Raw genomic sequence first — 25,135 nt, forward strand, 5'->3', positions numbered from 1 at the left:
TCCTCAAAATGGGAAAAACTGAGGGATGTTAGCCAGTCATCATTTTATATTGTATTTGTGACCAAAAAAAAAAAAAATTGACATCCAATTAATAAATAATTAAATAAGCTATGGAATTTTCAAATTTAACATTTTCAAACAACTTGGAAAAATTGAAGAGTATGCAATAATGCGTAAGAGTACTACATATCTAATTAGAAAATGGAAATTACAATAATATTTTCCCTCAAAATATTCAAGACCTGTAGATTTACTCATTCATTCAACAAACCTTTATTAAGCACCTAATATGTGCCAAGCACTGTCTTATATATTACCATATCAGCCTATGCCTGGAACAAAGTTCGTGTCCTCTTGAGGCAACAATCCTAAGTGGGATATACAATAAACAAATAAGCATCACCCCCCACACACACAGTCTTCCTTCATAACATTACTGACACCCTTATATGCAATTTTCCCATTCTGGTCTCTTAATTAATGGCAACATAATTCTCTTCTCCTAATCAAGAAAGGGCAAGGAGATAGTAAACACACACAAACCTCCCCTAAGTTTCATGCAAAAGACCAGATAACAACAGATAAGAGCATTTCCCTTACCCTAAATCTCAAATCTGAATTTGCCACAGCTCTGAGATCTACACAACCGGGGCGAAAAGAGGACTGAAATTGCTCAGTCAGCTTTTATGCATCTTACTCTGCCCATCCAATTAACTCTCAATTACCTGATCCTATTTAAATTATCCAATACGGTTTGGTGCTTATTTCAAAGTCTATGCCTTTATTCACATCATCTCTCCAAACCTTGCATGTCTGGCCTTACAACTCATCCAATCTCTATTGTAACTTTCTATCCCAAAATCCCATCTTGTCTGAGACACCTTCCCTAACTATTCCAGCTATCAAAGACTGCCCCAATTCTCTGAACTCCCATGGCAAGGCCTTTCTTAGCTCTTAAATCTTATTTTATACTCCTCTCCCCTTCACTTCCCATGCTCCATCTACACAGGCCTCCTTATATTCCTCAAACATGCCCGGCCCTGTCCTGCCTTCAAGTCTTTATACTTACCAAGAGTACTCTTTCTCCTGCCTTAAAGCTGTTGACTTATCCTTCAGATCTCAGCTGAATCATCTCCTCCTCAGAAAATCCTCCCCTAAGCACACAATCCAGAGTAATATCCAGCCCTCTTCCTCCTTACTTCTATCATATTACCCTGTTTATTTCCTTTATAGGACGGTCATAATCTATAATTATCTTGTTTATTTGTTATACTGCAGTAAAGGAGACAGATAAAAAATAAGGAAATCTCTGTAAAGGCAGCAACTGTGCTGTATTTCCAGAAAAGTACTCAATACTGGACACACATCAGGTACTCACTGAATAAATGAATCACACAATGAGTGCCTAATCATGCTGTTTTTATTCACATGTGCTTGGGTTTATTCTAATAGATTGTAAGCTCTCTGAGAGAAAAACTAGGATTACACTTCTTTACCTCCCTCCCAAGGCACCTAATACAGTACTGAGCACCTACAGTCATGCACCACCTAACAATGTTTCGGTCAACGACGGACCACACTCACAACAGTGGTCCCATAAGACTTCCATGTATAGCCTAGTTGTGCAGTAGGCTGTATCATCTAGGTTGTGTGTTTAAGTACACTCTATGATGTTCACACAATGATGAAATCGCCTAATGACATGTTTCTCAGAAATGTACCTCTGTTGTTAAACAACACATGACTGTATTAAGGTCAAGAAAAAATAAAATTTTTCAATGTTTTTTAAAAACTTTGTTGACTAAAGTAATAATACGAAAAAAGCATGGCATTTTTAAAAGACAAGCAAACATGGGTTCCGATCTTAGTTCCACTTCAATGTGTGTGATCCTGGCAAATTACTTCACTTCTGCACTTTAATTTTCTCATCTACACAATAACATCTAACTCAGCGAACTGCTATGAAGAGAAGGGAGGTAATGTATATAAAGCAACTAATACATCACCCAGCACAGAGTAAACACCTAATATGGGCACCTTATTCTTATCCCCAATTAAAATTTGCAAAACACAAAAAGGTGCTATGATAAAAAATCACAACTACTACTGTTAAATGAAAGCATTTAAACACTATAAATAAGAGGAAAGTCAGACAAATCCTTGCTCTTACTTAACAGGATTATTTGCTAACTTGATCAATCCTTTCTGAAATTCCTGCATCTGATCTCAAAGAAGAGCTTAAACTAAACTGCCATATTTGTAGCCAGAGGATTTGGAATGCTACTAAACGGTTGTAATCTGCCTCTATCTTAAGAGATAAAATAACAATACTTAATCACACAACAAATATTTCTGAAGTCTCGAACATGCCCCAGGAAGACAATACAGAGGAGCAATGAGGCACAGAAGCTGTCGAGTCAAGCAGCCCTAAGCTCCTATCCCCATTCTTGTGTGACTTTCCGCAAGCTACTTAACCTCTTTAAGACTCTATTTGTGAAACAGAAATAGTGCTGACATCTTAGGTTGTTAAGAATTAACTGAGTTACTCCTCTGTACAGCACTTAATATTCAAATATGAGCTATTTTTTACCATTGTGAAGTAACCCAGATAAGCAGTCACCGTAGAATCTGATTGTCAAGGCCATCTTGTACAGGTGGTTGTGTTTATACTGGAAAGTGCTAAGTGAAAGTCTATCACATACCCCTGAAAATAAAATGTGGTGGCTTTTTTGTTTTGTTTTTTTGAGGAAGATTAGCCCTGAGCTAACATCTGCCACCAACCCTCCTCTTTTTGCTCAGGAAGACTGGCCCTGAGCTAATATCCATGTCCATAGCCCTCTACTTTATTTTTGGGATGACTGCCACAGCATGGCATAACAAGCAGTGTGTAGGTTCACCCAGAGTCCAAACCAGCAAATCCTGGGCTGCCGAAGCAAAACATGCAAACTTAACAACTGTGCCACCAGGCCGGCCCCAAAAATGTGGTTTTAGATTAGGACATAATACACAAGGTGAATTTTTGCTTTCAAAAAAAAAAATATGAGAGGAGCCAGCCTGGTGGTGCAGTGGTTAAGTTTGCACGTTCCACTTCAGTGGCCTGGGGTTCGCCAGTTCAGATCCCGGGTGCGGACATAGCACCGCTTGGCACACCATGCTGTGTAGGCGTCCCACATATAAAGTGGAGGAAGATGGGCACGGATGTTAGCTCAGGGCCAGTCTTCCTCAGCAAAAAGAGGAGGATTGGTGGCAGATGTTAGCTCAGGGCCGATCTTCCTCAAAAAGAAAATATATGAGAAACAATAATAAACAAGGCTTCCATGTCTAGGCCAATAGCTACCAAAATTTAATACGTACATTCTTTGACCTAGCAATTCCATTTCTAAGACTTTCTCCGAGTATGCAAAGAAGTAGGCACAAGGATATTTACCACAGCCTTGCTTGTAGGAGCAAAAGACAGGAGACCACCTACATGTGAGCCAACAAGGGACTGGTAAAACAGGTTATAATGCAAAGGAATATCATGCAACTATTAAAAAGAATGAGCTACAGTGCCTATTATGGACTGCGTTCCTCCAACCCCACCCCCTGAAAAAACTGCTATGTTGAAGTCCTAACCCCAGTACCTCAGAATACTCACTGTATTTGGAGATAGTGCCTTTAAAGAAGTAATTAAAATAAAATGAGGTCATTTGGGTGGGCCCTAAACCAATATGACTGGAGCCCTTATAAGGAGATTATAACACAGACCAAATGAAGACACTAAGTCAGCCATCCATAAACCAAGGAGAGAAGCCCTCAGAAGAAACTAATCCTGCCAACACCCTGATCTTGGACTTTTAGCCTCCAGAACTGTCAGGAAATAAATTTCTGTTATTTAAATCATCCAGTCCATGTAGCAAACCAATACAGCGCCAATATGGAAGATCTCCAAGGTTTTTAAAAAGGTTTCTAAAAAGCAAGGGCAGAACAATACGTATAATATGCCAATTTATGTGAGTTTTTTTAATGGTGAGGAGATATGTATTTACTTACAGGTAGAGACTACCTGCAAAGACACATACAGGTGCAGAGGCTATCCACAAGGACATGTATCTGCTAGGTAACAGTGGCTGTTTCTGGGAACAGAATATGGGTGTCTGGGATGGGTAGATTTATTTTTCATCACATTCTCTTTTGTTCTGAAGTTTTCACCATGTGCATATAGTATTTTCTTTAATTTTAAAAAAATTACTAAAATGCAAAGATCTCCAAGACATAGTCAACAATTAAGAAAAACACCATCAGGGGCCGGCCCAGGGGCATAGTGGTTAAGTTCACGCACTCTGCTTCAGCGGCCCAGGGTTCACGGGCTCAGATCCCGGGTATGGGCCCACACACGACTCCCCAAGCCATGCTGTGGTGGCACCCCACATACAAAATAGAGGAAGACTGGCACAGATGTTAGCTAAGGGCCAGACTTCCTCACCAAAAAGAAATAAAAGAAAAACACCATCAGCAAACCTGGTCTAACAGCTAACAAGTGCTGATAAACCAAAATCCCTGAACTATTTCACGAGTGCAGTTTTTTAAAATGCCCTGCACACGTATTTTAAGAACCACAAAAATATTCACATCATTTGTCTCAATAATTCCACTTCATCCCACTTAGTACTACAATGTAAATCACTCAATTTACCAACGTATTTCAACAATTAAAACATTTGTATCCCTCTTTGAAAAAAAATTCCACTTCGGATAACTCATCCAAAATTAAGAAAACACTTTATCAAGAAACAATGGAATGCTATCACAGTAAAATAGTTAACGCAACACAAAAATAATTAAGTAACAATATACCACAGGATGAAATGTATACATATGAGAAACAGCTATGAAGACTACCAACATAGTAACACAATGTTATTAAAAACATATACTACCCGCTAACTTAAAATTTGGTGTTCTAATGCGTAAAAAACAAACGCAAAAAGAGTTTTAACAATAGCTGTGCTGAAGGGTGTGTGTCAAAGAACAAGACTCCAGCGCCTAACAGATCTTGCCCAATCCTCACTGCACCAGGACACAAGTTAGGACCTAGAGCATGTTCCAATAGGCTTCTGTTCTCCCAAGAAACAACTCTATTAACTAGGAAAGTCAGCAAGATATTTAAGTGCCCATTATAGCACTACAGTGGGTAAGACACAAACCCTGCCTTCGAAGGCCCTCACGACATTTCACACATTATACTACATAGCCTAACATACATCGCCTCATGTATTTTACCTGTTATAAGCAGAAGAGGCTAACACAATTGTAGCAGTCAGGCTGCTACAAAATTACACTATAAACTACAAGTGCCACAGATTTTCAAAAGACTAGTAAATGTGGGAGAGTCCTCCAGCAGAATGTGAGAATAAATCTCTAGGTAGACAGAATATCAGGGGAAAGGGCACAAGTAGTCTGAACCAGCAAAGTGGAAGAAACAAACAAAAAAACTGGATGAGTCCAAGTGATACTGACTCCGAAAGCTAGGCAGAGGAGTTTTAATTTAACCTGGGTAGAGGACAGGAAGCTACCATTTCTTTTTTATCCATAACAACAGGGTTTTTTGCATCAATCTTGTACCTGTACTCCAAAACTGACTGTCAAAGGTAACCAGATAAAGTAAAGGAACTCAGCTAAGAAACAACTTTAATAATCCAAGACTTCCAGTGAAGGGCCTGCACTACGGCAGAGCACAGAAATAGAGAAGAAACAGCTGACCCGTGTTGGGGTGGAGGGTGGGTTTAAGGAGGTGGTTAATTATGAGGAAGTTTTTTAGTTAGTGAAATTAGAGGACAGGCTTGTACCAAAGACAAATGGAGAAGTCAGAAGAAGAAATCTTAAAGCGAGGCTACTACATTCTTAAAGTACTCTTGTAAGAAAACATGGAAAAGAATAGCCTTTTCAGAAACCAGTGCACAATAATTTGGTCCTAAGTCTATCAAGGATGAAATCATGCACCAGCCTGTATCAGAAATCCTACATACAAGCATACATTTGCAGCAAAAAATAAGTCACTATATCACCTAGGCAACATACACTGTAAAACGAGTGACAAACAGAATCTTTCTTTGAAAGATTACCAGGTGAGACGCCAACTACAAACTAACCATGATTATTTAGACTTTCTTTGCTACACCTGATGAGGCAGAGGTACCCACATTCAGATTCTCATACAATCTGTCTTATAAACCACAAGCCACATTTTAAAAGAACAAGACAGGATTACCAAGATTCTGAATCAAAACAGTCTACCAATTTTGATGTAAAATCTGCTGTTAATGGGGTGAACTTCCACAGAACCATTCAACCACATACTTTAAGACCGAATTCGACAAAGAATAATCAGAGATGCTGTAACATCTGCACCAGTCTGTCGAAGCAGCACAGCTGGCATGACTGCATGCGGCGGCTTGACTGCACAGCAGTAACAGTCCTATCCATTAAAAGAGATCAAGAGAAACAAAAACAACGAAAATAGAGTTGCAAAGACTGAAAAATGACCAATATTTGTCAGCAACAAATCTGCCTTTTCAAGCACACTTTGAAACCAAGAAGGACACCATCAAAGCACAAACTTCTACCTGGACTATCAATTGCTTCTACGGAAATTATACACATACACCATACTGAGGGAAATTAAGCTCCTAAAATGGTACTCCAGATGCATTATGGAACACATTTGCTTAACGTCCATTTTTAAAGATTTCATATAAAATTAAGCATAACAGTACTTGTCTCTGCTTAAGAGTGATTACAGTCCTTCCCTCTACCTATAGAATGCTCTTGCCTGGATGGCTGGTTCAGTCCCAATCCTTACAGTCTTTGCTCAAATGTCATTTTGGAGTGAGAACTCTTCTGACTACCTTATTTTTAACTGCCACCCAAGTTCTACCACACCCTGAAGCACTCACTGTACCCCACCCCTAGCCATCCCTGGTCTTCCTCCCCTTCTTCACTTTTTTCCAAACATTTATCTCCAACTCACAGCCTAGTACGTAAACCTCATGAAGACAGAGATTTGTTTGGCCCTATTTTAGTCACTGCTATATCCCCGACACCTAGAACAATGACTGTCACAGAGCAGGCACTCAGAGGATTGTTGAATTTATAAATTAATGAAAGTATGGGTTAGAGATACACCAAGTCAAAAAGTTTGTTCTTTAGACTCAGAATATACCCTTAAATTGTTCCTCTAGGCTCCCAAACCCTCTATTACTATCTGGATAAAGAACAACAAAAAAATTTAATACCCTCCTGAAAGAGAAAAATCATATTCCTAAAGCATAAACTAAAGTAGTTAACGCCAAGTGTTTGACTTTGAAGCCACCCAGAATCACTTTCAGGGAATACTCTATTATCATCAGTAACTCTATTCTGTTCTGGGTATGCACAATTCTAGTGACTTTTAAACTGGCAAAAAAAGACCCTCCCAGAAAAAGCAGCATCCCCAAAAAGTATGTGCTATCACTTGTGTTTGCAACTATATCACAGTGAAATAGTTAATGTAAAAGCAATCTTACACTCAGTAATTTTATAATTAAAATATACCTCTAATTTTGAAACAATTCACTGTGATTGATTTAAATCAATTAAAGCAGGGCATAATAAACTTAAGGAATCACATAATTGCCAAAGAATTATCTCCAGAATTTAGGTCTTGACAAAAATATTTGCCATTGATTAGCTCTATTTTTAAAGTTGCTTCTATGTATTGCTTCTTTTTTTGGGGGGGTTTTTTGGTGTGGTTTTTAAAAAATATTTGTCAAGAATCATCTCATCTTCATATTAAAAAAAGAGAGACTATGGCGCCGGCCCCGTGGCCGAGTGGTTAAGTTCACGCGCTCAGCTTCGGCTGCCCAGGGTTTCACCGGTTCGGATCCTTGGCGTGGAAATGGCACCACTCATCAGGCCACGCTGAGGTAGCATCTCCCGTGACACAACTAGAAGGACCCACAACTAAAAATACACAACTATGTACCAGGGAGCTTCAGGGAGAAAAAGGAAAAATAAAATCTTTAAAAAAAAAAAGAGAGAGAGAGATTTATATTTTATTTATAAGAGCAGAAATGCAGAAATGATACCATTTTCTCCAACTAAAAATAGCAGAGATGAAGAATTTGGTGTCAGGAGAAAATAAACTTTTGGATTTGCAACACATGTCCCATCCAGGACATGAATTAATCTTGATTCCGAAGAAAATTACTCAATTAGCAAAAAACAGCAATTTTTTTTAAAGAAATAAAACAGCCCAACCTAAGTCCCTCACTCCAACCTGGATATACAAAGTTATGTCTTTCCCTACTCTCCCATCTCTCTCAGAAAACTGTAACACTGATGTAAGTGAAACGATTTTTCTGTTCCTGGCTGTGATTTAAGTAGAACCAAGGACAAGTTTTCAGAAGAATATATTTTCATTTCCATGTAGTAGGTGCAACCAGAAAAAAAAAATTTATCTAGAAGATGGGATCTGAGGTGAGGGGTTTTTCTGCCAGGGAGTGGGGGGTGGAGGGCGTGGATGGAATTGGGCAGTATGTGACAACAAAGAAAAAGCAAGAAACAGCCAGCCCAGGTGGCCTAGTGGTTAAGTTCGGCACACTCTGCTTCAGTGGCCTGGGTTTAGTTCCCAGGCATGGATCTACCCCACTCATCACTCATCTGTCAGTCACCATGCTGCGACTGCAGCTCACATACAAAAAGAGGAAGACTGACAGGAGATGTTAGCTCAGGGTGAATCTTCCTCAGCAAAAAAAAAAGCAAAAGAAATATGTAAAATTATAAAATACAAAGAATCTACAGACTACTGCTACAAGCTCCTAAAAACCTTAACTTCTCATGTATGTGAAAAATTATTTTAAAAAATGTCACTGGGGCCCGCCCCACGGCCGAGTGGCTAAGTTTGCACTCTCCGCTTCAGCGGCCCAGGGTTTCGCCGGTTTGGATCCTGGTCGCGGACAGGGCACCACCCACCAAGCCATGCTGAGGTGGCATCCCACATGCCACAACTAAAAATATATACAACTATGGACTGGGGGGCTTTGGGGAGAAAAAAAGGAAAATAAAATCTTTAAAAAAAAAGTCATAAAAACTCTTTGGATTGCAAATAAAAGTTATGAATTATATGACTTTCACAACATTAAAATATTAGCTTTGAAACTACTACAAGCTTTTCAGAATATTGGAAAACAATAAAAAAATAGCAAACAAGGATCACTGATCTAACAACAGAGGAAACTATACACAGTGACTCCATTTCAGAAGTTTCCCTTGCAACCACTGGACCATCACTTTCCCAGTCCCTAACACTGGTCTGCTTCTCCCTTCTAATACCTTGCCTCAATTTTAAGTTGAGATGGAGCTACTTCCCCAGATATACCCCAAAGATGTGTTTTATATATAGAACATGCATGGTTCCGGTTCCATCCTGAGACACTGCAAATTAGCAATTTCTGTACAACAGCTTCTGAGTGGAGTTTAGCTCAGCAAGAAGAGATCATCCACGGTCTCTGCTGAAGTCTCTACCATTCACCTGCCTCAGGAACTTGAGAAAATGTTTCCCATTTTTCTACCCACAGCAAACACTGTGTGGCCACACCAACATCCTTGAACCTAATGGAGATTAATAAACCACCAGACACCAGTGTCTCCCAGTCCCTTTTCTCAAAAACTTTAAAGGGTGTTCCACGGGAGGAAGAAAAAGCTCTATCAAACAAGTTTAAGAAACACTGAATTAAGCAGATTCTCTAACTTCTCTAAACTTTTAATAAACTTATATACATTATAAATTTCCAAGACAGGGATAGAACTAGGGTTTCCAGTTTATTTGACACTCAGCCCTATGGAAACATCTTTCAGGTATTCTGAAACACTAGCGAAACAACACAGGCATTACTCTTAAAATTCAAACTATCCACTACCCCCATTTCTACTGGCAAATAAATTCTTAATGATCTAACATTCCCTTTGGCCCCATGACGAGCAGAGCAAATAAATAATATGACCTAAAATAATTCAAACATTTCTATATCTTATATTTTGTACTATTTACACTATTTGTACACTTTCTGAAAGAAACGAGGATATCAGATACTGATTTAAACCCTAGCACCCTATACTCACAGCAACTATCGATTTTTTCCCTACTTATCTGATAAATGAAAATTTACATTTTAAAATCTAATAATTTATTTAAAAATCTTACTCTTACTCTTAAACTCCACAATAAAAATATGGTTTTCTGGGAAAGTAAAGTGATATATAGACAGTTTAATCTCACTTCAGCAGATTCTAAAATTGAGCTCCTCTCAAATAGCACTCAGCTAGTGAAACAAGTACTAGTCACTAAAGTTGTATTACAATGAAACTCCCTAAAACTACAAATAAAAATTCCTTAAGAAACTTTAATCATTTATTCCCCAATCCTCTTCATCTGATTTAAAAGTAAACTAAAATTAAAAAGATTCTTAAGTTGCCTACCAACAAAACAAACGGATCACAGCTAAATCTTGTTTATGCCTTCTTTTACAAAATTTAACCTCTTCTCATACACCTTAACATTACTTAACACAGTATTCTTTTATTCCACCTCCACCTCTCCCTCTGGTTTAATTTGCTCCTCATTTGATCTGTTCTCAATCTCTTCTGTTTCCACAAGGAGTAACAAACACTGATAATCTTTTTAACTAAAAAAGATGGCTGTGGCTTAACAGCCAACAGTAGGTGGCTTCATACACCACTTGGGACACAGAAAATGGACCCAGGGTGCCTGAGGGACTGATTCCCAGCTCTCCTGGAGTCTGTTGCACCTCCAGCTGCAGCCTCATCCCTTTACTCCAGTGTAGCATATGAATATTTTTCTATGTCTGCCTTGATTTGAAAAGGATTAGGAAACACTATTCTGGAACATACTGCATAGGGATAGCGCTGGTGAATTTCTCCTACACCAAATAGTTTAAGAAAAAGGAAAAGTTATTAAAGAAAAATTCAATCCAGTCCTTAAAAAACAGCAATAATTTTTTCAGGATGGCAGCTAAATAAGATTAGCTTTTAGTTATTAACATTTTCCCTTGAGACTGGAAATACAGTCTATTTTAGTAAAGAAAGCAGAAAACATTTTACATTTGACCAAAGGCCAACTTTGTATTTCACCTGTTTTCATAATCAACAATCATATGAATTATCCTGATCATATGCTCTTCATAACAGCTTTCAGTAAAATGTCATTTGAGTTTAATTGTGTAACTGATATACTAAACTGGACCTTAAGATTATTTAGTTATTACTAAGTGGGCAATGGCACTTTAATAACTTTAAACTCCTGATAATGAGCATAGACATGAACCGATTCTACACAACAGGCAGAAAACTGTTAACTGCTTTAAAAGCCAAACAGGTTTCTCATTCACTTTCAGATTATGATCCTTGCAATAAATTCTGGTACAGTGCCTAAAAGAAGTTACACTTAAGTAGGGGGAAAAACAAAAATAAAGCACTCAACATTGTTTCTGAAACTCCTTAAGACATCACTCTAGCAGTCCTGAAGAGGGTGCTTCATACTTTAATGTGCATAAAAATCACTTGGGGATCTTGTTCAAATGCAGATTCTGATTCAGAGCCTAAAAGTTCCAATGAGCTCCAAGGAGATGCTTATGTTGCTGGTCCATACACCACACACCGCATAGTTGAGACTTTACACTCTTGCTTACACGACACTGGTTAAATAAGGCAGGTAACTGGTTAAATTTAAGGCAGGTAACAATCCCCACTTCACTGAATAATTTTTGTGGTTTCATAAGACTAATCTAGGGGGGAGATGGTTATTAAAATGTTGATTCTGGGGGAAAGGCAGATAACTTCTCAAAGGTGGGGGCCTGAGAGACTAATAATAACAAGAGCAAACACCTACAGAGCACTTGTTACTGCCAGTGAACTGTCTTAAGTACTTCCCACAGATTAGCTGATTGGATGCTCAGAACACCACCGTGAGGTAGGGACTACTGCCAGCCCTATTTTACAGAAGGTAAACCTGAGTCACAAGGACATTACTTACATTGCACATAGCTGATAAATGGCAGAGCCAGGATTTGAACCCAGGCAATCTGGATCCAGAGTCGACACTTTTTTTTTAAAGATTTTATTTTTCCTTTTTCTCTCCAAAGCCCCCCGGTACACAGTTATATATTTTTGGCTGTGGGTCCTTCCACTTGCGGCATGTGGGACGCCGCCTCAGCATGGCTTGATGAGCAGTGCCATGTCCGCGCCCAGGATGTGAACCAGCGAAACCCTGGGCCGCTGAAGCGGAGCGCACGAACTTAACTACTTGGCCACGGAGCCGGCCTCACACTTTTAATCACTATACTAGCAGTATCTCTCTCAAGAATACACAGCAGCGGAATTAAAATTGCAAATCCAAATGGCTTACTTTTGGAGAAAATGACCCAAGTGTTAAAGAACAGAGAGAGCAATGGAAGTTCTCTTCAGGTGACAGACCACCGATGAATACCACTTGGTGAATACCATGACTCAACAGTATATTGCTATTTTAGAAACTATTCTGGACTTCAGCATAACAGCTAAACATTAGAGAAAAAATACTTTTCTAACACTTTTTTTTAAATTGGACACCATTTTCGTGGCAAAATCCCTGGTTTCACTTCACAGAATAAGCAGTTTGAGACCACTGTCCCCAGGGCAACTAGTGAAGAAGGGTTCTGACATCCAGGGCTTATAATAGCAGCTGTGGCAGACACAGTTGAAATGACAAGTAATGAAAACTGCTTTAGCAAATATATTTCGGACTGAAGGGATGAGTAACTAAAAGTAGAAACTGGTAAGGGACAAAGCATAACATGACTAGGAATTTGATACTGTTAAGCAGAGGCGAAGAAGTGGCAAAAATAAGCTGCTATTTGCAAACAAAGAAATAGAGGAAGGAAATAAACACTAAAGTCTGAATAATTTTTAGGAGAGTAAGAACTGCTCATCAGAAAAGATTTTCTAAGCGATGGTGAATTACCCAGATGGTACAGCTGCAGCTATACTGGACTAAACACATGGATAAGGTCAAGCAACAGCAGATTAGTAATCCTCACTTCAGTGAGCCCAAATATGGATGCTGCTGACCAAGCACAAAAGAAGTCTCAGAAAACACAGTAAACAAGTCTATGGAATATGCAGAAGGAGAAAATGTTAACCCTCAGACATCAACAAATTCATTCATTTGACAAACATTTCTTGAGACCTACTATGTACGTGGCACTACTGTAGGTGGTAGGGATACAAGAGTGACCACACCAGGGCAGGTCAAAGCCCTGCCCTCAACGAACTTACATTCTAGTGGAAACCAACAGATTTAGAAGAGAACACTGAGGAAGGCATCATCAAAAAAGCCTAGAATGAAGCCCTTTAATGTAAGAGGATATATAGATTTACGGGACATAAGTCAACAAACTATTAACCCCCTCTCCCCCTGCAGAGGAAGCCCTGTAGCCGGAAGTGCTCCTCATTACGTGTTCCTCATCCTCTCAAAAAAGACCCTAAAACAGTAATAAAGAAACACATTTAAAATGTACCTACAAAGTACAATCCGACTTTTATTTCCAAGAATGCCCATAAATACTGCTCCCAGAGAGGCACAGTAAGTGCTTCAAAGTTTTCCAAATGTGATGGCCCTTGGACCAAAACATTTTATTAGTGTAAGCATTTTAAAAATAACTAGAAATGCTTTTCTAATAGACCATAAAATTATAACTGGAAGTAGTATCCAAATAAAGGGAAACAAGTCTTGTTGTTACAGAAAACATCAAGATTTGGTCTTGGTGGGCTTGAGGAATCTCAATGTCTGATTTAAGCCCCCTGACTACCCTAGGCTGTGATAGCTGCCTTAGATTCCCGAAAAATTAAGTAACTGAGTACAGGTGTTGGTCAGTATACGAGAACTTTTAAGAGCATGTGATACCTTTCAGGTCTTGAAAAAATTACTGGAAAAGAGCTCATTTTCAATACTTAGTTACCAATCTTTTACCTCCTTGCCTCAGTCTAAAAACTATAAACTCAAGCCATTCTGCTTTATTTTAAAGGGAGAGATGCAAACTGATGTGTTTATTCAAACTTCTTAAATATAGAAGACTCAAGAAATAGGTAGCAGAACGTGTTCCATTTTTATAACATTAAAACAAGATACCACATTATGGCAAACCCAAGTATTTCAGAAGATAACAGTCCACACCTCTCCAATCCTCTTCAACACCTACACACTGCAGAAAGCTGACTTTAACCTACCACTTCTTTTAAGTGTTTCTTAAGCGATCTGTCCTCTCTATACAAACGAGAAACAATAGGAAGGCACTCGTTCAAACAAGAACTACCCTTATAACATGCATTACACAATTGGACCTCATTTGCTTTACAATGCTATCATTTTTCTGTGCTACTGTACCCTGTAGTCAATGAAGGATACACAATTTGAGATGTACCTAACATTCTGGGGAACAAATACTGTTATCCCAAAAGCCTGAAAATGTTGCTCACTTAAGTGTTTTTGGTTAAAAGCCCCAAAACTCGTCTTCAATTACAAAACTCAAGTTTCTAGCAAGCAAAGATTAGGCGTAAAATGAACTGATTCTCTTTTCACCACGCCCTTGCCACAAAAAGCGCACGTGAGTAAACTTAGGTGTGTACTCTGCACCAGTAACTCATATGGGAGGACTGAAACAGGGGGGAAAGCCATTCTGGACCAGAGAAATGCTTCTACAAATAAATTCACTTAATTCGAGTACAAAGGGATCTTTAAAGTTACTGCCTACGCAAGCGGCTGTCGCAGGTGTTGTCTTACGCTTTCTTCCTCGGCACAAGCTAATCCTGAGATCTTAAACCCTCCTGGCTTTTAGACACCATCTGAGACGGCCAGGATTGCAAAAGATCATCTCTGAACACGACGCGTTGGGAAGCCGGCAAGAAACGCCCCTGGGTGACGCCCCCTAAGGTGGCAAACCGCCGTCTTGATTCGCTGAGTCCCTGACTTGTAGGAGTTAAAACTCTCACCCCTTATAGTGCGATGACGTAATCTTCCACCCTGCATTTCTCTGGGACTTAAAGGGGAGGCAAAAAGCAAAGGAACAAAGAAAATTTCCCCCTTAGAAGAGGAATTGGGCAAGCGGCAGGAGGACGGTTTCGAGAGCGAGTGAGGTAACTCCCCGAAAGGGAAGCTGCAGCCGAGCAGGCGGGGAGAGGGCCGGAGAGGCAGACGGAGACGGCACTGCAGCTCGCCCGGAGGGTGGGATCAAGGAGCCGGGCGGCGCGGGGAGCGCGTCGAGCGCGTCGCAGGCCGAGCCCGAGCCCGAGCCGGGCGGTCCCCGGCCGCCCCCGCCCCGCCGCGCTCGCGGCCCGCTCCCCGCCCCTCCCCCGCCCGCCGCAACACGTCCGCGGCGGCGCGCCGCGAAGCAGGAAGTCGGGGCCGGGGCGCAGGGCCGACCCCGCCGGGCACCCGCGCCCCCGCGCCCGCTCCCTCGCGTGCGCGCCCCGGCCCCAGCCCAGACCCCGACCCCTGCCCGCCGCCGGCCCGCCTCGGGGCCCGCGCGCCGGCCTGGGGGAGGGGAGCCCGGCGGCCGGGATGGGTGTGACCCCTTCCTTCCGCCGCCGCCCGGTGACAGTCCGACCCTGCCCGCGCCCTCGGGCCGGCGCCCGACCCCGGCCGCGCACCTCCCGGCCGGCCTGCGCCCCCCGCCCGCCCGCGCGCGCGCCGCCCGCCCCTCCGCTCCGCCACAGAACCCGGACCCGCGCTCGGCCGGACGGCGCCGCGCGAGCCAGGCCGCCCCGCGCCCCCAGGCCCCGGGGATCCCCGAGGCGGGGCGCCCCCGCGGACACAGGGAGGCCGGAGGCGGCGCGAGGGGACGGGACGGCCGGGAAGCCGTTCCCGCGGGGAGCCTCGGGCCCCGCACTCACCTCAGCTTCTCCGCCGGGGCGTTGGCAGCACTGCGCGGGGTCTCCTCGGCGGCCGGACAGGGGCACGCGCCTGACGTCAGCACGCAGGCGACGCACGGTTGGGTACCCGCGGAAGTGGGAGGGCCTGGGAGGCCTGAAGTGGCGCGGTTCGAGGCGGGGCCTGAATTCATCCCCCGCCCTGGCTCGGGTCGCCTATTGCGCATGCGCCAAGCAGCCCTGCTTTGCCGCTGACCTCCGCACCTCGTTCTCCAATGGTTGTATTTGTGTGAATACTACAGTCGTTTGCAAAGCTCTTCCGCTTAAATTTCTTTTGATCTTTGCAACCTTGTGAGGCAAAGTATTATCATCCCTGTTTTGCAGAAAAGACGGAGGCTACTTAGAGGGGCAGTGACTTGCCCAAGACCACACTGCCAGCGGCTGTCCCCTGACTCTCCAGTCCTGTGTTCACACCGTGGCGTGAGAGCTGAGTACCGCGCTCCTCATCTCTGCCTACACTCCATAGTCACAGTGGTCATCTTTTGGTTTAGAGACTTCCACCACAAAGCCTTGCACTGTTTCCCCTGGCTGCCTCCTCTTCACCAGCCCTTCTCTTGTCTCTCAGCCCTCAAGAGTCACTGCCTTCCCGATCATTCTATCCTCACGGCACCTGTTTTATCATCTGTCTTGCCTGCTAGTGTGCAAGCTTTGGGAGAACAGGAGTCTTCTCTGTCTTATGCTCAGATGTTTTCCGTGTCACAGGAAAATAACAGTTCATTTATGGATGACTACCACAGCTATTTGCCCAAGAAAGACACCTATTTCCAATATATTTGATCTAATAGTCATATTATCTTTTGGCTTTTTTAATTACACAAGAGGAATAACTACACTTTTGAGTGTTTACTGTAGGCATGGTGCTAACTGCTTTCCATGTAATAGTAGCTAATGTAATACAACCTCCCTGCGAGTTAAGAACTATTATCCCCATTTATTGATGCATGAACTGAGGCTCAGAGGTGTTAAGGGACTTGCCCAAAGTTGCCAAGCCAGGCAGTGGCAGAGCTGGGACTTGGACCCAAGAGTCTGGCTCTAGTTGACCACTATATTATCATACTACCCAGCAGGTTTATTATAGAAAAATCAGAAGAGAAGCTTCAGCTGTAGTCCTACCCCTAATGATACTGACTATTAACACTTTGGTGTACACCTTTCCAGATATATATAGATATATATACAGACAGAGAGCTATGTGTAACATTTAATGCACAAAAACAAATAGTACTCTGCTTTTCTCTCTCAAACCTACGTTGTGAACATCTTTCCATGTCACATAAAGCATCATTTTTAAATGCTACATTCCTCTGTATGGGCATTATAATATTTATCCAACCAATCTCCTACTGTTGGAATTTGGTTGTTTTTGGTGACTATAAATTTTTGACTATTGTAAAAATGCATAAGCTTGGTTTCCCAAACTTGAGGCAGAGCTGGTTGTGTTTGCTTCCTCTGCAAGGCCGGTTGGCAGTGACCTTTCCTTCATCCCGTCTCACAATCCTGTGAATGTCCCCGGACAATGTCTGCCCTTTCCATCAGCAGCAGTATCTTGATGGGGTGTCACCCAGCTGCTTGGCTTTTCCTGCCTTTGTTCTGAGGACGAGGACTCAGCACTTTGTCTGTTATGTTGTCAGGTTTTCGTCAGGAGGGCCCTCCTGGACCAGCACTGAAGGCAGGAGCTGCTACTTGACTCAGTCTACCCCTTCCCTTGCTGCCTACCCGGATGCCTCCTAGTGCCCCATTCCCACTGCCCCCTGGCTACAGCTGCCTCCTATTAACAGGAGGGGCAGCCTGTGGGTCTCCAACTCCCCTGCCCCTGTGGTTACCAGCCCAGTGTGCATTCCTCCTTCTTCTGGTAACAGCACTTCCATTCTCCTGAAGCAGCCCCTGCCCCGATTCTCAATCCCTGTGGCTCTAGAGGAGACGACTCTACCCCCAGTTGCAGGGATAGCCATGTGACCCAGGCTTGGCCAGTCAGCGCATTTTAGAGAGCCCTCTTGCCACGGTGCTTCAGCAATGACCCAATGAGAGCCAGTGAGATTCAATTCTGGGACTTTGGTCAGAACGGTCTAGTTGAGTGAATCTATCTGCTGAGGACAGGATGCAATCACAGCGCTGCTGGCAAGGAGAGAGACTGGCTGAAAATAAGACCAAGACAGAGGGGGGAAAACAGAGCTGAGCAATGGAGACCATGAAACCTAGTCCCAGTGACACTGTTTGAGCCCTTGGATCAAGTCTGGCTTCAATTTTCAGGCACATTAGCCAAGAAACTCCCACTACTGACTAAGCCAGGTAGAGTAGACGTCTGTCACTTGCACCTACAGGACTCTTCATGAATCACTCTGCCCTCATGTCTGCCCCTGTGTGGTACTTGCCACCACCCTCTCTGTAGATGATCGCCAAATCTCTACCTCCTCCAGCCCACCCCCATTTCCAAATTTCCAGCTGCTCAGAAGTCCCATCAGCACCACTGAAACCGCTTCCGGTTCCCGCCTGCTCCAGTTTCTGCAGTGCTTATATCTGCGTTGAGCCCCTGCACCCGTGCACATCCGGGGATTCCCAGCCCATCTGCGTCAGAGACCCTATACCCACAAAATTAATAGCCAATTTCAAGAGGCTTCCTTTAAAAATCTCTGTTTTAATTCATTTTATACAACACAGCCTTCATCTTCCCAGATCTCAGCTCTAAGTCACTTCCCAGCTCAGGAACCCCCAGAGTTTTCTCCTTTGTCTTCAAAATAAAATTCTGAGCCCTTTAGCCAGGCGTTCTGTATCCTCCACGATCTGGCACTAACTTGCCCTTCCAAAGTTATTTATTTTTCCCTTTGGTATTAGTCAGGGTTCTGCAGAGGAACAGAATCAATAGGGGAGATAGATGATAGATACATAGATACGTAGATACGTAGATCTATGTTGATATCTATCTATCGAAAAAGATTTATTATAAGGAATTGACTCACACAGTTATGGAGGCTGATAAGTCCCAAGAGTGAATCAGCAAGCTGGAGACCCAAAAAAGCTGGTGGTATAGTTCTGGCCCAAGTCCTAGGGCCTGAGAGCTAGAAGAGCCGATGTCTCTGTTGCAGTCCTGCAGGCTCAAGACCCAGGAAAAGCCAACGTTTCCGTCGGAGCCCAAAGCCAGGAAAAATTCTCCCTTACTTGAAGGAGGATCAGCCTTTTTGCTCTAGCCAGGCCTTCAACTGATTGGATGAGGCCCACCACATTAGGGAGAGCAATCTGCTTTACTCAGTCTACTGATTCAAATGTTAATCTCATCCCAAAACACCCTTGCAGACACACCCACAATAATATTTGATCAAATATCTGGGCACCCCATGGCCCAGTCAAGTTGACATATAAAATTAACCATCATAGCTAGAATGATTTACTTAGTATTGTGCATGCAGGTACCATGATTTCTTGCCTCTATGCCCCTACTCATGCTGTTCCCCTTGCTAGAACACCTTTCCCACTCATCCATCCTACCTGTCAAGCCCCAGTCTCCTTTCTGCCATGAACCATATCTTTTGCCAACACTCACCTTTTGTCCTTTCCCACCTCTGAGACTGCAGATTCAGTGGTTCCCTTCTCTGTCTGCCAAACTCCTACTCTCCTCTCCTTCAAGGACTAGCCTAGACCTCAGCTCTGAAGCCTTCCCTGCCAAGCCCAGGCAACCAGTCCTTCCTATCACACTTTATATTGAAAGCATACCCTGTTGGAATGATTTGCATCTGTGCTAACTAAACCATTAGGCCATGAGCAGACGGAGATCTTATCTCATTCATTTTTGTATCCTTTTACCTAATTTCCTGGCATGCTGCTGGCCCTCAAAAATGTTTGATAAATAATGCATGAATGAGTGCAATGCCGCCTCTTCCACAAAGCCTGCTCTGCTTCCTGCTGCCAAAAGTGATCTCTGCCTCTACTAAACGCCCATGGCACTTCTCTGAGGACTTCTGCAGGCCCTCCCCTCTTCTGACCTGTTTATCCTGCTTTCTCTGCCCTAGTGTAAGCTCCCAGGGGCAGGCTCAGTTTGGGATGTGTCCTCATGCCTCTCACAGTGCTCCTCAGGGGCCTCAAACACAGCGAGCGCTTAAACACTGGCTGAATGAGAGAAGTTTCAAGACTCCGCTCCCTGCCAAACGCCGAAGACCGCAAATCCACCACCGTCTCCCCAGGGCCTGCCAAGATTTACTAAAGAAGGAGCGGATCCACATTAGCGAGGCTCTCCTTTGCGGTCTCAAGTCTTAGGATTTACATGAGAAAATCCTAATTTGAGACTTTCCGTGTGATTCATAGGCGATAAAACTATAAAGAAAAGCAAAGAAGTGATTATTATAAAAATCTGGCTACTGGCTGCCCCTAAGGGAGGTTGTAATCTGGAAGGAATGGGAGGGGTGTGGGGAGGACGGTGTTGGCAATGTTCTGTGTCGTGACCTGGGCGATGGTTACATGGATGTTTGCTTTATAATTATTCGTTGCGCTATACATTTGTTTTATGTGCTTTTTCTCATGTGTGATATTCCATAAAAATAAAGGCTTGAAATAATTAAATAAAATAAAAATGAAGTCTCTCTGTTATTCCTGAAAGGTTGATGTTGTGTAAATTCCTATCACTAAGACTCCAGCACCCCTTCCATTCTGATTTACCATCTGGTCTCTTCCTCCTCCAACTACTCATGGCCCAGGCCTTGCCAGCAGCTCCACTCTGCCGCTAGCACTCCAGATGTGCTCCGGGTTGGACCTGCCACCCCGTAGGCAGCTACAGCCTACTCCACAGGGTTCAGCCTCCTCCTCTTACCCCTTCTGCAGCCCCGCCACTGCTCAGCCTCCCTCCTCCACTTTGTGCTGCATCATGATGCTTGTCCAGGGACCTGCACCTGCCTGGAGTCAGAGAAAGAAGAGAAACTGACCGAACCTGTTTTCTACTTGCATTTTCTTTCACCGGCCCAGGCTTGCCTCCTTCACCTCTGTTACACATCTCTGGTGGAGATAATCTGGGTCACTGAAGAAGGGTGGATGAGATGGGATAGGGGAGAGAAAAGTCTAGAGATAACTGAGCAGCTCCATCCCCATCTGGTAAGGTTTAGCAAGACTCCAGAGGCACATGGCACAATGATGAAGTTTTGACTTGAAAACAATCTGAGAATTGCTCATGTGGACCAACTGGTCGTGGTCACGTTGTGACCAATAATCAACAGTTAGGGAGTGTCTCTTATGTGCTAGGTCCCTCGGATGTAAATGTGAAGGATATTGCCCTGCTTAACCCCTTCAATGGCTTCTCCTCGCTCTTGTCCATCTCTGCAAACTCCTCCGGACCGTGCGCTCACTCACTGGGCTCCCGCCGCGTTGCCCTCTTTGTTGTTTCTCAGACACAGCTGAGCTTCCTGTGCCGACCTCAGAGCCTTTGTGCTTGCTGTTCTCTCTCCTGCTCTGCACACGCCTGCTCCATGTCATCTTGTAGGTCTTTGCTCAAATATCACCTCTTCAAGAAGACCTCCTCGCCACCCAGCTTAAGCAGCACCCCCAACCCACTGTCACACCACACTGCTTTATTTCTTTAATAGTCTTAACCACTATGTGAAATGATCTCACCTCTTTCTTTTTTTTTTTTTTGAGGAAGATTAGCTCTGAGCTAACATCTGCTGCCAATCCTCCTCTTTTTGCTGAGGAAGACTGGCCTTGAGCTAATATCTGTGCCCATCTTCCTCTACTTTGTATGTGGGACGCCTACCACAGCATCGCTTGCCAAGTGGTGCCATGTCTGTACCCGGGATCGAAACCGGTGAGCCCCGGGCCATCGGCATGTGTGAACTTAATCGCTGCGTCACTGGGCCGGCCCATACCTCTTTTATTTTTCTTAACGTCTCCTCCCATTGAAAAGTAAAATTCAAGGGTTTCCTTCACCACTGTACTCTCAGTGTTAGAATGGAGTTTATGCTCAATAAATATCTGTTGAAGAAATACAGTAAATGAAGACACCATCCCTACCGTAGGAATTAAGGTCTTATTGTGGGACAAGCAATAATCAAAATAAGTGCTAGGACAAGGGTGTGTACAAGGAACTAGGGGAAAAAGCAAGGTATTCACAATAGTTACACCTGGCATTTATTAAGTACGTCCTTTGCCCCAGGTGTTGTTCTAAGGGTTTAATAGGTATTATCTCACTTGAAATTCGCAAGAACTCTGGAATATTGAAACTATTATCTTCAACAAAAATGAGGCATGAAGAGGTTAGTAACACTTACCCAAAGTCATACAGCTGGTAGGTAGAAGAGCTGGGATTCAAACCCAGAGCTGGTCAGGGAAGATTTCCCCAAGGAGCAAGATTTGATCTGAATCCAGAGGACTTGCCCAGATTGGCCAGGCCAGGGTGGGGCACGCTGAAAGGACAGAAAGATTCCTGGCACAAAGACCAGGCATGTCCAGGTACGTGGGCACGGAAAAGCGGGATGCTCAGGGGAGAGATGAATCTCACATACAATGTTGAACACAAGATGCTAGACACAAAAGGATATATAACATATGATTCCATTTGATTCAGAAACAGACATTACTCTAGGGCAATAGAAATCACAAGAGGGGCTGGCCCGGTGGCGCAGCGGTTAAGTTCACATGTTCCACTCTGGAAACCAGGGGTTTGCCGGTTCAGATCCCGGGTGTGGACATGGCACCACATGTCAAGCCATGCAGTGGCAGGCGTCCCACATATAAAGTAGAGGAAGATGGGCATGGATGTGGGCTCAGGGCCAGCCTTCCTCAAAAAAGAAATAATAATAATAATAACAGCAGTTACCTTTCAGGGGGTTAATGACTAGGAAAGGGCATGAGGGAGACTTCTGAGTTACTGGTCATATTCTGTATCCTCATCAGGAAAGTGGTCATGGGGTATGCCCACTTTGTACAAATTCATCGAGCTGTACAATTAAGATTTGTGCATTTTACAGGATGCACATTATATTAAAAAATTAAAGGTCACTAAAGCAGTAGTATTGGCCTAAACACCAAAACACTTGTGATTTTTTAAAAGTGTAGAATTTTTTTGATGATGAGATTTAATGCCTGTAGATAAGATAAGCAATGAGGAGAGAAATAGGGAGGAGTGAGAAGAACAGGATGTTATGTGTAGAAATTAGAAATGAGAAGGTGGAGCTGGTTGAGAGAGGGGCTCAGAAGAAAAGAACACGATCAAACGGACAGCTGAGAAAGAATTGCTAACTGAATCTTCCCCTAACCGAGCAGAAGCAGATACAATAGCATTCACTGAATGTTTCTCTGCTTTCAGTGCCGTGCTAGGGCGACCCTAGCTGGGAATAAGACGGGAACAAGACAAGTGTGGCAATTGAAGCTCAGAGAGGTGATGTGACTTGTCTGAGATCACACAGCTCGTAGGTGCTGGAGTTATCTTTGCTAGAAACATCCCATTTGTGCTCCGAAGACAGGGCTCCAAAACACCAAGCATTGGCCCCAATTTAAGGCGGAGTCTTGGCTCAGAGGAAGCGAAGGGGAGGCCCTGGCTGCTTTGGCGGTGTGGGTAGCTTCCTGCCCAGGAGACACACCCTGCTTCAAAATCACCATCCTGGGCAGTCAGGTTGTTGCTAGGCACCCAGGGGCCCTCGAGCTTTCAAGCAGAGCCAGCCAAGGGCAGTGAACCTCATTTCATTGCAACGTCAGGTGCAGAACAGAGAGGGAAACCAGCCACCTGACGGAAGCCTGCCCTTTTTTTTGGTTTTCTTTTCACCGCCATCCCCAGCACTTACACAGGAATTAATAATCTCTCTCTCTGCCCCCTCTGCAATGTAACACTTACTGGTCTCCCATGAACTCTAGTTATTTGTGTTCACTAGAAGGAAACACCTTAAATCAGGGTGCAACCATGTGTCTCCTCGAGGATCAGCCACATGCAGGTCCTGCGTTGGAGGCCAAGAACACAGAGATTCTCTCTTGAGCTCGCAACTGACCTGGGAACACACACTAGACACTGCATTGCAGTGTGATACTTAGAAAAGGCCTTGGCACACTGGGTACAATGTATATTTGCTGAATGAACAGGGACTGAAAGAGAACTAAAGCTAAGGCATTACAGGAGCCCAGAAGAGGGCTTCAGATGCCAATGCACGGCAGAAATCAAAGGCGGCTTCATGAAGGTGACCTTGCCTCTACATCATAAAGAATGAATAGGAGTAGGCTGGCAAAGATTGGGGGAGTTGTGGGCGAGGGGCATTCTGGGCCAAGGGAAAATGTCCCATAAATGCATGGCAGTGGGTGGGAAATGATTAGCAAAATAGTCAAGTCAGTGTCAAGGGCATTGTACTGAGCTGCCTGTGGAAACTGACCACACGTGAGGCTCCTAGGAAGGCCAGTTACATTTGAATTCTCCGGCCACAACCACCATCGTGGTGGACTCCTCACAGCCCCCACACCTCCTGGAGTTGGCCTCCTCTCCAGCAGCCAGCGCCTGGCACCCACTCACGGCGCAGGGAGTGGCCGCCCAACAGATGACATATTTTTCCATGGCACCAGCCAGTTGCTAGGAATCTCATATTACCTTGTGGTCCCAGCACTGGTCTTCACCAGCAGCCATCTGGCAGGAGCATTTTTCACTAACTAGATGAAATTATTCTTTTGTGGAACTTGGAGTCAAAATAATCACAAAGGGAAAATTAGAGAGGCCAGTCCCGTGGCCAAGTGGTTAAGTTCGTGCGCTCCGCTTTAGCGACCCAGGGCTTTTGCCGGTTTGGATCCTGGGCGTGGACCCAGCACCGCTCATCAGGCCATGCTGAGGTGGCATCCCACACAGCAGAGCCAGAAGGATCTACAACTAGAATATACAACTATGTACTGGGGGGCTTTGGGGAGAAGAAGAAGAAAAAAAAAGATCAGCAACAGATGTCAGCTCAGGTACCAATCTTTTTTCTTTTTTTTTAAGATTTTATTTTTTTCCTTTTTCTCCCCAAAGCCCCCCAGTACATAGTTGTATATTCTTCGTTGTGGGTCCTTCTAGTTGTGGCATGTGGGATGCTGCCTCAGCGTGGCTTGATGAGCAGTGCCACGTCCGCGCCCAGGATTCGAACCGACAAAACACTGGGCCGCCTGCAGTGGAGCGCGCGAACTTAACCACTCGGCCACAGGGCCAGCC

The 25,135-nt window shown here is 43.8% G+C and overlaps 1 protein-coding gene across 14 annotated transcripts in view; it reads right to left on the reverse strand.

Annotated features, from left to right (window-relative positions):
- CDC42 (cell division cycle 42) overlaps nucleotides 1-16,108 on the reverse strand; it is a 45,487-nt gene extending 29,379 nt beyond the window's left edge. For 3 of the 14 annotated variants that reach the window (XM_070510820.1, XM_070510821.1, XM_070510830.1), the window contains exon 1: nucleotides 15,796-15,956. The gene's annotated coding sequence lies outside the window, so the exon portion shown is untranslated. Of the gene's footprint in view, nucleotides 1-317; nucleotides 369-1,069; nucleotides 1,192-15,063; nucleotides 15,403-15,795 lie in introns of those variants that run through there. The other 11 variants (XM_070510825.1, XM_014855112.3, XM_070510819.1 and 8 more) reach the window with 11 other exon arrangements.
- Between the last annotated feature and the right edge of the window lie 9,027 nt (nucleotides 16,109-25,135).

This window comes from Equus asinus, chromosome 5 (assembly GCF_041296235.1).
Source record: "Equus asinus isolate D_3611 breed Donkey chromosome 5, EquAss-T2T_v2, whole genome shotgun sequence".
Classification (NCBI taxonomy): domain Eukaryota; kingdom Metazoa; phylum Chordata; class Mammalia; order Perissodactyla; family Equidae; genus Equus; species Equus asinus.